The sequence below is a fragment of the Hemitrygon akajei genome, chromosome 11 (assembly GCF_048418815.1).
Source record: "Hemitrygon akajei chromosome 11, sHemAka1.3, whole genome shotgun sequence".
Lineage (NCBI taxonomy): Eukaryota > Metazoa > Chordata > Chondrichthyes > Myliobatiformes > Dasyatidae > Hemitrygon > Hemitrygon akajei.
In genome coordinates, this window is record NC_133134.1 from 148,570,105 (window position 1) to 148,582,678 (window position 12,574).

The 12,574-nt window shown below is 39.2% G+C and overlaps 1 protein-coding gene across 6 annotated transcripts in view; it reads left to right on the forward strand.

Annotated features, from left to right (window-relative positions):
- The window catches only part of LOC140736115 (disks large-associated protein 4-like), an 835,615-nt gene that overhangs the window by 97,993 nt on the left and 725,048 nt on the right, over positions 1-12,574 (forward strand). For 4 of the 6 annotated variants that reach the window (XM_073061899.1, XM_073061904.1, XM_073061902.1 and 1 more), the window contains exon 1: positions 5,870-6,087. The exons of the other annotated variants lie outside the window; for them this stretch is intronic. The gene's annotated coding sequence lies outside the window, so the exon portion shown is untranslated. Of the gene's footprint in view, positions 1-5,869; positions 6,088-12,574 lie in introns of those variants that run through there. 6 annotated transcript variants of the gene reach the window in all.

Below are 12,574 nucleotides of genomic sequence, written 5' to 3' on the forward strand. Positions count from 1 at the left end.
ACCTTTTGACCATGTCAACATGCTTGTATGCATTGAGGTGCTGCCATATGATTGGCTGATTAGATATTTGCATTAATGAGCAGATGTACAAGTGCACTTAATGAAGTGGCCACTGAGTGTATATCTGTTTCTGAGCATCTTGTTGTTAATTTCAGATGTCTGACTTAATCTATGATATTTCACAGAAAGCTTAGCAAGAATATTAATTCTTGGTAAAGTTATCTCAGCTCCTTCATGTCATCTGTTGCCGGATTACTTATTACAAGACAGGAGGAGATTGTTTGGCCCATGCTGCTCCCAACAGTGTAATTCCATTTTCCTCTGTTACAGCAGTACAACTTATTATCACAAATAGTCATCAATTCCTCTTTTGCCATTTGTGATGGAGATTTGCTTCAGAGGCCAGGGGTCCTCTTCTTTTGTCAAGCTTGGCTTTCTAAATACAATCACCTGCTATTTGTAAAAATTAAATAGCTGTAAGTTAAACTTCCAACTAATGTTCTTTATTTAGCTTCTGGTCATAAACGGGAGCCAGTCTTTAGTTCCAAATGTAAATTGAAAGCAATAATCAGTTTGAAGTTGGGAAAAAACACAGCTTTACAAACAGACGCATTGTCTATAGAAAGCAGGATGCTGGGTGAGGGCATCTGACTTATTGCTACTCGAGAGATACAGTATAAAACAATGGGTTATTCAATTTGGTTTGTTGCAAAACAGACAGTGCTGACAAAGTTGTTTAGTTCAAGAAACCTTACAGATTTGATGAGGACAATAAATTTGCATATCAACCTGTTCTATTAATACATTGGAAGATTTATGTATTCAAGAAGTCAGTTTCACAGCATTAATCATGAGTAGCTGGGATTTGTGTCTCCAAGAAGCTTTTAGACCAATTGTAAAAGGGTATCTGAGGAAATATATATGCGTCAAGCACCCAATTGGCAGAAAAACCATATATATGCAGGGAGCAGTTCAAGCTTATTAGAAATGGTTAAGGAACAGTAAGAAGAATAATAGAAAGACAGGGTGGCTAGAATCCATTCCTCTGACTTTGATTTCTGTGATGAACGATTCATTTATCTGCATTGTTGGTACATCTTTTTAGCTTACAGAAATTGTACCTATGTTTTGGAAATCTTTGTGTTTTAGAAATGGTTTGAAATTTGGATTTTTCTTAAGACAGAAAATCCTCTGTGATTAAATATCTTATAAGAGTGTTGTTTGGATTTAAGCACAACACTGAAAATAAAGGAACTGTGGGTTTAAACTACTTTGTAAACTGCAAGTATCAGTTCTTTGGTTGGGGGGCAAGGGGAAGGGAACCCACCACATAAATAGCGGGTATTGGCATTGGCAGCTGAACTCACCATGGAGAGTAAACAGGGAAATGAACTAGTCTATGAAGATTGGACAGTTACAGTATGATCTCCCTTTAGTGAGGGTATTCTGGCTATTTGTATTTGGGGCTTAAAGTATTTGTTTAAGTCTAGAACTTCACGATCAGCAAACCTAATACCATCACATGTATATAGGAGTACTTCTCTGTACTCAGCAATTTACCTATATGCAACTTGCTGGGATGTAGGAGGAAATTAGCATGCGCCGGAAACTCCACATAGACTGCAATACAAAGTTGGATTCAAACCCAGGTCCATGGAGCTATGAGATAGCAGCTCTAACTCTTGCACCATGGTATCACCTTGATTGTGCCTCTTCCTGCCGGTTAGAAGCAGAATGTTAAGGGTGACATAACTGAGTTGAGAAAGGAGCCAGCTGGGTATCCTTAAAGTGAAGTTTTCGATTATCTGTTCAAGGTGGCAGGGACATGGCCATTAATGGGAATGCAAAGAGAGAATGAGAAATCAGGAGAAGGCATTGGGAGGATGAAAGCTTTCTGCCTTAAAAGTCCCCATTCCTTAACCTGGAATGAAATCTTTTGCAATTACTTTAAATATTTTGTTCATTGTTCAACATATGGCAATAATTTACAGTATGGATGTGTTGTGCACATCAAGTAAAATATATTCATTTGTTAAGGGTAATGGCTTCCTTTAACATTTTGGTTTTGGGTATTCCTTAGAACGAAAATGACTTGTTTTTACTCCAGTTTTTGTTGGTCCCCAGGCCAGTGTGGGAACTGGAAACTCTTCCTTAAGATGGTGCAGGAGGTGGTTGGATGGGTAGGGTTTCATTCATGAGGGGGTGTACTCCTTACAAGGCTTGTCTGCTTCTGTGTGCTCCCAACACATGGCCTGGAAATTCTGAATGCTATCCCCAATGTCCCTTTCCCATTCAGAACCCTCTTGGAACAGGGTGTCAAGCAACCCATCCAGAGGAGGCAACACTTCACCTGAAAATCTGTTGGAGTCATCTATTCTGTTCAGTGCTCCCAATGCAGCCTCCTCTACATAGATATAAATTGGGGTCCACTTTGTTGAACACCTCCACTCCATCCGCTCAAAGCAGAATTACTCGGTCGCAAGCCATTTTAATTTCTATCCTCATTCCCATTCTGACATGTTGGTCCATGGCCTCCTCTTTTGCCACAATGAGACCTCTCTCAGTGTGAAGGAGCACCACCTCATATTCCATCTAGGTATCCTCCAACCTGATGGCATGAACATTGATTTCTCTTTCCAGTAACTCTTTTCTCCTCCTTCTATTTCCCACTCTGGCCTCTTACCTTTTCTCCTCAACTGCCTATCACCTCCTGCTGGTGCCCCTCCTTCTTCCCTTTCTCCCATGGTCCACTCTCCTCCCCTATCAGATTACTTCTTCTCCAGCCCTTTACCTTTCCCATCCACCTGGCTTCACCTATCAACTTCTTAATCATCCTCTTTTCCCTTCACCCACCTTTTTATACTGGCATCTTTTCCCCTTCTTTTCCAATCCTGAAGAAGGGTCTCAGCCCGAAACATCAACTGTTTTTATTCAGTTCCATAGTTGCTGTCTGACCAGCTAAGTTCCTCCAGCATTTTGTGTGTGATGCTCTGGATTTGCAGCATCTGCAGAATCTCTTGTGTTTAAATGTTGTCAAATTTCCATCTCATGTGAGATGTCCCTCGATGAAAGCAGACTGTGAGAATGTAATTCACCATCATCCTCAACATGCTGGAACAACTTTTGGCCGTCTGAGAATAAAGCTGTTTGAAAATCAAGACCTTGGGCTTGGCAGAAAACTCTAGGGTCACTGAGCAGTAGTGATCCTTGCTCTAATCCCACATCTGGGACTTGAATTACCTGCAGCAGAATTACATAAACACTGTAGCAACATTACCAATGAGGTACCTGGAAAGGTGAACAAAGTTTGGCCTCCACTGTATTGAGGCACTCATTCAATTCCATTGGCAATGAGAGCATATTGCTGGGAATGGAGTGCACTGTCTCTCAGCCTCTTGCACCTTATTGTCCACCTACTCTGGAGTTCAGGGTAGCAGTGTGGAGGTACATCTCTAACAAAGGAGGTATAAGGCACTCATCCATCCGTTAGTCTGCAGGTCACACTTGAGCAAAGTGTAGCAGTTGTTTAGCCCATTTGCACCCCCCCCCCTCCACTGGACCAGGGTCACATGAAGCCATGGGAGCAGCTCTTATGAGCAGCTGGTGCATATCACAATCACTGACGCCAGGCAGACAATCTCTGAAGGGTGTTGATAATGGCTGGGATCATCTGTCTTGTAAAGCCACTGTCCAGAAGAAGGCAATAGCAAACCACTTCTGTAGAAAAATTGCCAAGTCAGATGACACACACATAATGATGATGACAATGCACTGCAGTTTCTCTGTAACTGTAACACATCCTTTCTGCATCCTGTTATTGCTGTTTCCTTTTACTACTTTGATGTTCTTGTGTTTTGAAATTATCTGTAGGGATGGCATGCAAAATAGTTTTTCACCGTATTCTATTGCACGTGGTAATAAATCGTTTACTACCTACCATCTATCCCACCAGCCTCCCACTTGCCCATCTGTGGAGGAAATTGCAAGTCTCATACTTGCCTCATTGGTCATCTGGGAGCTAACAAAGAGGTAGAAATCCTCAACAGAAAGCAATCACCTGAGAAGTGAGAAGAATTCCTTAAAGGATCTCCACAATGAAAACTATTTTGTTCTGTATTCATTTGCACAAGCACCTCAAAGATATGTATATTCATAATTGAAGTAAATGTATGTTTTAATGTGGTAGAAAGACTTTTGAGTTCCTGAGATCCCCAAGAGCAATACAATTTGGAGCTTAAGTCCTGGTAGAGTCACCCATGACAATAAGGTCAAGGGGAGGTACTGGACAAATCCAATCCACCTTAGATCTCCACAGTAGAACGTCAGAAGGTAATGACACATCACAATGGCAGTGAAGGGTCCCCAGTTGTCTTGCAATCCGTGCCACTGGACCCTGGCCCCAGTCTGTCAAGGACCGTGTGGTGGCTGTCCGTGCATCAGCCTCCCCACGTTAAGCAAAGTCATACAAAGGTGCTCTCCATTAAGGGAATTACCCTTTTGGAGAACATCATACTCGACTCAAGTGATCTCACTGCTCTCTACTACGTTTTAATGTATTTGGCAAATCAACAAGTTTTGATTTTAAAAAAGAAGCTTCACAGAGATAGATTTCTCACATGGTGAGATCTATGTTCAGTGGATTCAGATGTTATATTATTTGACAACTATCAACTGTCTGCTCATGTTTTCAACCCCAGTATTTTCTGTATTTTGAAAATTAAACCTCTAAGCACCCAGATATAATACAGAGTATATGAATTCTTAAACTGATGCAAAAACAAGTTTCTAAATTGTGTTTGGTCAAGATGCATTCAACATAAACTGCTTATTGTTGGTAAACATGTTATCGCTTGTGACTGAAAGCATCTGATATACAGTTCATGAATATTCAACTTTTTGCACAGGGTTATAGTTTCGATTTTTTTTAAAAAGGAAAATCCATGCATGCTGTGTTCTAATTAACCACATAATGTCAAAATAACCTTAATTCCAGTACATAATTTGTACTTGCGCTGAAATATTTTTCCCTTTAGGGATTTTAAATGTCACAAGTGGTATAGTTGAAGAACTATTTGTGAACTGAAATTTGTGTAAAGATTTACTTGTGTGTGCCCAGGGATTATGAACATTTCCTTTTGCTATTCATTCTGTTGGTTGACTTTCTCGCAACCTTGTGTTGACAGCTGTCTGCAGGCTTTTCAGCAGTAAATACTGACAGCCATGTACAATGCTATCAGATTCTGTTTTGTTGTTTTGTAGCCTTGTAGGACTGAGTAGTTCAGGCTTGTAGCTTGAAAGTGAGATATAATTCTGTGTCAGTACATTAATTTATTTGAATGGCTTTGTTACATGCAGGTCAAACCTATTTTAGACTACTGAAAATGATTCCAGTTAATTCATTTTATCTCCAGTTAATTCATTTTATCTCTGACAAGCAAGGTACTGACTCATCACTCCTGAATTACTGCTTGTCATTCAAATTTATGCACAATGAATCTCAACAATTTTACTTTTGAAACTCCAAAGGTACGAATCAACATTAAAGACCCAATATAAATTATTGGCGAATCAGGTTGTGTTATTGATAGAGATGATTGCATCAAATACATAGACAAACCCATCAAAATTCCAATTTTGATTTTTTTTTTTACGAATATACATTCTAAAAGTAAAAACAACTGCCCACATCACACCATTAATTTTCAGGTTTGTTCTCAATGATATTAGGCTGACTGTTGCACCAGAAGCCTACAAGATGGTGATAAGTAATGAAACCTTGTTCTGTGTGAATCCCTGTAACGGAATGATCCATGCCTTGTATTAGTGGTAGCCGGCTTTGCTTCTCTCTTCCCTTCTGCATGTATTGTTACACTCTCAAGAGGTTCTCAGTGCCGCAGCATCACTGACAGCCGAAATCAGGCTGTGGTATTTGGAAGAATAATGGTGAGCACCATGGAGCTAACAGTTACTCCAGGAAAATAATTCAAAATATGAAGAATGCGAAACACCGCTCTAGGCCAAATTGAAATCAAGGATTAAATGAACAGAAATCTGGGCCTCTTCGATGGTTCAGTTTATTCAGAAGCCGTGAGTGTTTATCTTTTTTCATTGCTGGTAAACGTGAAGACTGGTTCTGTGGCGCAAGCTTTGTTCTGTGGTCTTTCGATATCCAACTTTGTTAAAACAAATGATGTTCTCTTCAGCACTGTAGTGGAGTGTTTCTTAATTTTGATTAATAGGAGCGGGACATACACAGAACAAAGCCTAGTCCATAAAGTGTACGGACTGACACGAATGTACCAGGAATGCCAAGATCTGTGTTTATTTGTGTTTGTTTTAAAATAAGAGCAGCCGATGAATATTAAAGGTAAATGTAGATATTTCATAAAATGAGGTTTTCCTGAAGGTGATGGCATCATCATGACTCAAGAAGCAAATACTGGCTGCCTGGTTCTGTACACAGTCCACTGAAATGTTTCGGTGCATCACTGGCTTACTTTGATTTACATCGCAGAAGTTGAGAATGGTATGTTGCCACATCCAATACATGTTTAATGTATTCAATTTCCCCCCAAAAGCTAAATTATAGCCATCGTTTCTTATGCAAAGAAGTGCGTTATCAAAAGCTCTTTTGATAAACACGCCGTATCTGAGCCGTTGCGTTTGGGATTCTTGTTCCGTGTCTTCCATTGCGACTGACAACCAATCATATTTGCATTTATTTCTCCGGTGAAAGGATTCAATAACAATACTAATTTGAGACTCTGTTTTACTGGCTCGTATGTTGTTATATTTTATATAATCATTATATAAAGGGGGAAATATTTTTCATTTTTATTACAGTAAACGGACTTTCAGCAGCAAAATGTATATTAAAAGTGAGGACGATAATCCTAAATTGATTTTTGCCAGACGTTGAAGTATTTGATCTATGTTGTGGATATCTACATGAGTGTAATTGATCTAAATACATATCTAGATTCGGGGAGTCTGTCTATTGCCGGGACGAAGCAGGTAAACATTCGGGGCACACATTCACTACTGTGTTCGTTCTGTTAGGAACTAAGCATGCATTGCAATGTTCATATTTAAAACTTGAATCTGACTTATTGAAGGGAATATCATTTTATGATACATTCTCAGCGAGACTCGATATTGTTATACGCCAGTGGCTATTAGAAGTCACATTCAGTAATTTAGTTACACAAGTGTAAAACGCGGGACGACATAAGTAAGTGGAGTTTAATTTTCGAAAATACTTGACGGCAATTGGAATATTAACATCAGTGTCGAGGTCTCTCAAATAGTCCTTCCCTTTATTCGCCAATAACCGTACGCACTCCACAAATGAAACGCACTTTGTTATCAGCTAACTTAATTATAACTGTTTATACATACGCTTACTAAATAATTCGCTTTTGCTGATTAGTTAAGTTACTGGGGGCGTGTTTTTTGCAGATTTAACTGCATCTTGTTTTACAAAACGGGCGATGGAGAACGTGGTAATAGTAGTTTTAACATTAGTTTCGCGGTGAGGTTTATTATCTGCGTTTGTAGTTGCCATTAAATAATCGTACACTTCTGAGCTCCATAATTAGCAAGTGTGTGTGATGTTTCACGTTTGGAGACGCAAGTGTTGCTGTCCACCTTCTTCACTCGCTGAGTACCGCATCTATTCGGCTCGGATTCAGACCTCTTGAGTTTATTTACCACTCTTTGCTGCTCTCCATACGCTTCAGTGTTACAGGGCAAATATTTTGCCCCATCCAAGGGTTTTGAAGGTGGCATTGATTGAAATCTGTTGATTTTTTTTGTTTAAAAAGAGGGTGCATTTTCTTTGTTTACAATGCAAGAGCCCATTGTCCGAGTTAAGTGGACGGGTTTAAGAAACAATCTGACCAGGAGACGGAAAGCAATGGAGGTGCTCATAGTCTGCAGCCTGAAATCGGACTTCCGGCTCCCAACCGTCTCCCCGCATACTTGATCGAGCATCACCTGAATTTTAGGTGAATTGAGTTTGCGAAAGGTAACCAAATGCGGTCAGCAGCGAATGCTCCCTTGTCTTTCTCTGAAGGCTGCGGCGAGCTCGCAGTTGGGTATCGTTTTGTGATACTGTAGGATAAGCACTCCCCAACGCTCTGCACAAACTGATCAGTGTGAATGATATGTTTCCGTTCAGTGAGGTCTACAGACTGACAAATGTCAGTACAGACCAGATTTAGCGATTAAATCCACAACAACAATAAATCAAGTAAAAAGGAGAATCAATCATTTTTAAAATCTTGCCAAAAAAGTAAGGATCGATGTAATTCACTTATATTTGGATATTGGGTACAACAATAAGGAATAATTTCGCATCTAAATGTTGGTTTTATTCCCAAAAAAAAAGGTCCGTCATTTTGATCATTTAAATAATTAATGCTCTCAGAAGCAGCGGTGGGGATTGTTTACTTGAATGTGTGTGTTTCGATGGATTTCCATTTTAATGTATTCCAGTTGGCGTGCTGTCGCGTAAACCAAACAAAGTGTACTGTGTTCTTATATTTAAACCTAATCATGCAACTCAGTGCAAATCTTTATCACGGGACCTCCATCTGAATAATAATACGTTGTTGCTGATGACATTGCTTTAATCTTCTCACCTCTTGTTCCATCCTGCATTGGGAAAAAGAATTGGCTGGCACCCGGCATCTTCAGACCCATAATAAATATGAAAAGCACCCAAATATTAACTTGTACTTCAGTGTAAACTTGCTCTCTTTTTGCCATGTTAAATGGAACAAATATTGAGAAGAAACATTAAAATTGAACGCATAAAAAATCGAAAGTGACTAATAACCAAAAAAAAAGGGGAAATACGACAGTTATAAGTTTGTTTTGTTTTATCGTCCGTCCACACGAAGTTCGGCTTTGACCCATTTCGATGACTAAACCGGTCTGGTAGATGGACACTTCAAATCCTGAAAGTCTGCCTGTCTTCTGAGAGGTAAAGCTTACACTTTTCTTCAGTGACTGGGAGGAGGATAGGGACTTTACCTTATTATTTGACAGGAAAGTATCTCTTTGACAAATTGATTTGATTATTTATATGAGTACCAAGTACTTGGAAATCTTAAATTTAAATCTCCAGTCTTCTTAATCTAGTCACTTCAGACTCATTAGGAGAATAATAAATTAGTCTTTATTACCAGAAGATTCAAGAACTTCCCATTCAAGATGGGTTTTACCAATATATTTGCTGATGTTGAAGTGAATTGTATCTATGGATAAAACCATTTACTAGCAGAGAGCAATAGTCTGAAAATAGTCCTGATGAAGGATCTTGGCTGGAAATGTCAACTGTACTTTTTTCCATAGATGCTGCCTGGCCTGCTGAGTTCCTGCAGCACTTTGTGTGTGTTGCATGATTCTATTAATCTTCGTCTTTTTCCAATGCAAGTTTCACATGATTTTTAATTGCCAATCGCAAGAATTAAAAAAAAACTGGATCAGATATGAAGAAAAAAAACATTTTTTAATATTCTATTATCTTCTGTTTTATTGTTCTGTAAACTTGCATGTGTGTCTCCCTGGGAAGCAAACTTTCACATCAGGAGGCAATTAAGTCTTTAGTTAATACTGATACTGTATGCTAAGCAGATTGATCCAGTCCTTGCAAACAGTGCATCATGTTCACAGTTAGCATCACTGAAAATTCAAATAATATCAACAGTGGTTACAAAGTCGGTATATAGTGGTTAGCATAACACTATCACAGTGTCAGTAGCCCGAGTTTCTGTTCTTGTCACTGTCTGTAAGGTGTTTGAACGTTCTCTCCATGACTACGTGGGTTTTATTCCACATTCCAAAAACCTGCGGGTTAGTAGATGTAATTGGGCAATATGGGCTTGTTCAGCCAGAAGGGCCTTTTATCGTGCTATATCACTGAATAAATAACATGAAATTACTAATTTTGAAGTTCACCAAGTTGCATAAGTCAGATGGATTTCTTGCACCTTTCACTTAAAATGAGCACTGACAATCAATACTATTGTACTGTATTGTCCATCGTGAAACTTTGCATTGGTGTTTTCTTGCTTCCCTGAAGAACATTTCCAGATATATGGTCAAAATTAAATTACTTCATGATCCCTCATTGATTTTCAAACTAATTACTTCTGCTACCAGGTGCAGAGATCGCATCTTCTGTGCCCAAATCCAGTTCCTCTATGTGGACCAAGAAAAGAGAATAGAGTATTCCTTGTTGACTTGCACTAATTTTTTTTTCTTTCCTAATCTGCATCACTCTGTTCCCAGTGCTTCTGCTGACATTCTAGATAATTTGTTACAATTCCTCTTTTACACTACAATAGAATTGATCTAACAGTTCTCTTTTGGGAAACTTTTCTGCAAACCTGCTGAAATTCCCAAAGCACTTCCAAACTGATTTCCTTCATTTATCAAACAAAATCTTTGATTATGCACATTTCTAATGTTACAATTGCTATTTTTTTTTAAAAAAAGCTTATCAGAAATGATCAATGTTAAGTGTTGGGCCATAATTGAAATATGGTGATTGGTTTATTCTTATCCAGTTTATCTTTTTCTCCTTCTGGCTTCTGCCCTTCACTTCCAGTCCTGACTCAGCCTGAAACGTTGAGTGTACCCCTCTATAGGTTTTGCCTGACTTGCTGTGTTTCTCCAGCATTTTATGTGTGTTGTTTTTACCTTTCCTTCCATTTCTGTAGACTGTGTAACATTCCTAAAGCACAATATGCAAAGTGAAGGGTCCAAAGCTATTTTTGACTTATAACCATATAACAATTACAGCACGGAAAAAGGCCAGCTCGGCTCTTCTAGTCCATGCCAAACACTTGCTCTCACCTAGTGCCACCTACTTGCACTCAGCCCGTAACCCTCCATTCCTTTCCTGTCCATGTACCTATCCAATTTTTTTTTTTTTAAATGACAAAATCGAACCTGCCTCTACCACTTCTACTGGAAGCTCGTTCTAAACAGCTACTACTCTCTGACAGCTACCACTCTCTGAGTAAAGAAGTTCCCCCTTGTGTTACCTCTAAACTTTTGCCCCTTAACTCTCAACTCAATATTTTCTGGCTAGGTGACATATCAGGAGCTGATTTACTTTGACTTTAACTCTTTATTGTGGAATGTATATCTCCCTTAAGATGCTCCTTAAATTTGGCCTAACAACTTTAGATTAGAATATTTGTAAATGCATTTGGGTCATTTTGTGGGGTTTATTTAACGAAATAGTTGTTGAATTAGTCTTATTTCAATTCAAGCAAAATTTGCCCAGATTTATTTGTTGTTCCTGCATAGCTCTCTGCTGCTGGCTGATCTTCATCCTTGTATTTCTCTTCTATTTGGCTCATGTGTAAACACGTTATATAATTTTCCTTCAGTTCTTAACTCTGTCTTTATGGGTTCAGTCCAAACACAAACTGTAGGATATTTATATTCTAGCATGGTGATGGAAACTTTAATTAATATTTCCTAATTATCATCTAGCTTTAGTCCATTTCTACTGTTACTGATTTATCGAGATACCATCCCTTCAAGCCGAACTGCCCAGCAACCTGATTTAACCCTGGCCTAATCATGGGACAGCTTACAATGACCAATTAACCTATCAACCGGTATGTCTTTGGAATGTGGGAGGAAACCAAGCACCCGGAGGAAACCCACACCATCACGGAGAGAATGTACAAACTCCTAACAAGACAGCAGCGGGAATAAGGAGTTTGTATGATCGATAGTAGTTTCCCAGGCATGTCCAAACACCACTGTAACTACAATGTTGTATTCTCTGTAATTATTAGTACTCGTAACTCTTTGCACTCTATTGTACTCCATTTATGCACACAGATTCTTATTCTCTTACCTTATTTCCTGATTTAATTTGGTTTACCTTCACGCTTCTGTGCAATGGTGCACTTATATCTTTCACATAGCCTGTTTCTTTCCTGTCATCCTCATTAATTCCACTTCCCATACACTTGCTTTGTCAGGATACTTCTGTTTTCATTGCTTTCTGAACTATTCTCATTCTCAAGTGTAAAATCCTGAACTATTTTCCAGTCTCTTGGCTGTCTTATTCAAATGATTCCCAAATGTTAAATTTGGTAAGTTCTTTACATCTCTGTGCATGTCTACATCCATTTTTTAAAGACAAAAATTGACAAGGATTAAAGGCCCTCTGTTGTTTAAGGTCAACCATGGAGCCTGCATCCCAGCTGTTGTCAGCAAGACACAAACCAGGGTAGTACAGTACGGAGAGCAAGCTGATGACTATGTAGCAGGCTCTCCCTCTCTAAACAGCAGATGAATCCGAAGGAATGGCAAAGCCAGATACAGTTTGACACCAACATCTTCACAGGAGTTGCCAGTCAGAATTGAATTGAACGTAGGGCTGTGTTACGGACTCCAGCTCCAGGATTTTCCTCAGGGTTTACTCTCAAACCCTTCCCCATGAGTAGGTTTGGCCATAAGGCAACAGAGGTTTGAGGTCAGAATTTTCCTTCTCCTACATGAGATGCCAACCATGGCTGATGAGCCCCAACTGCCCGGACAG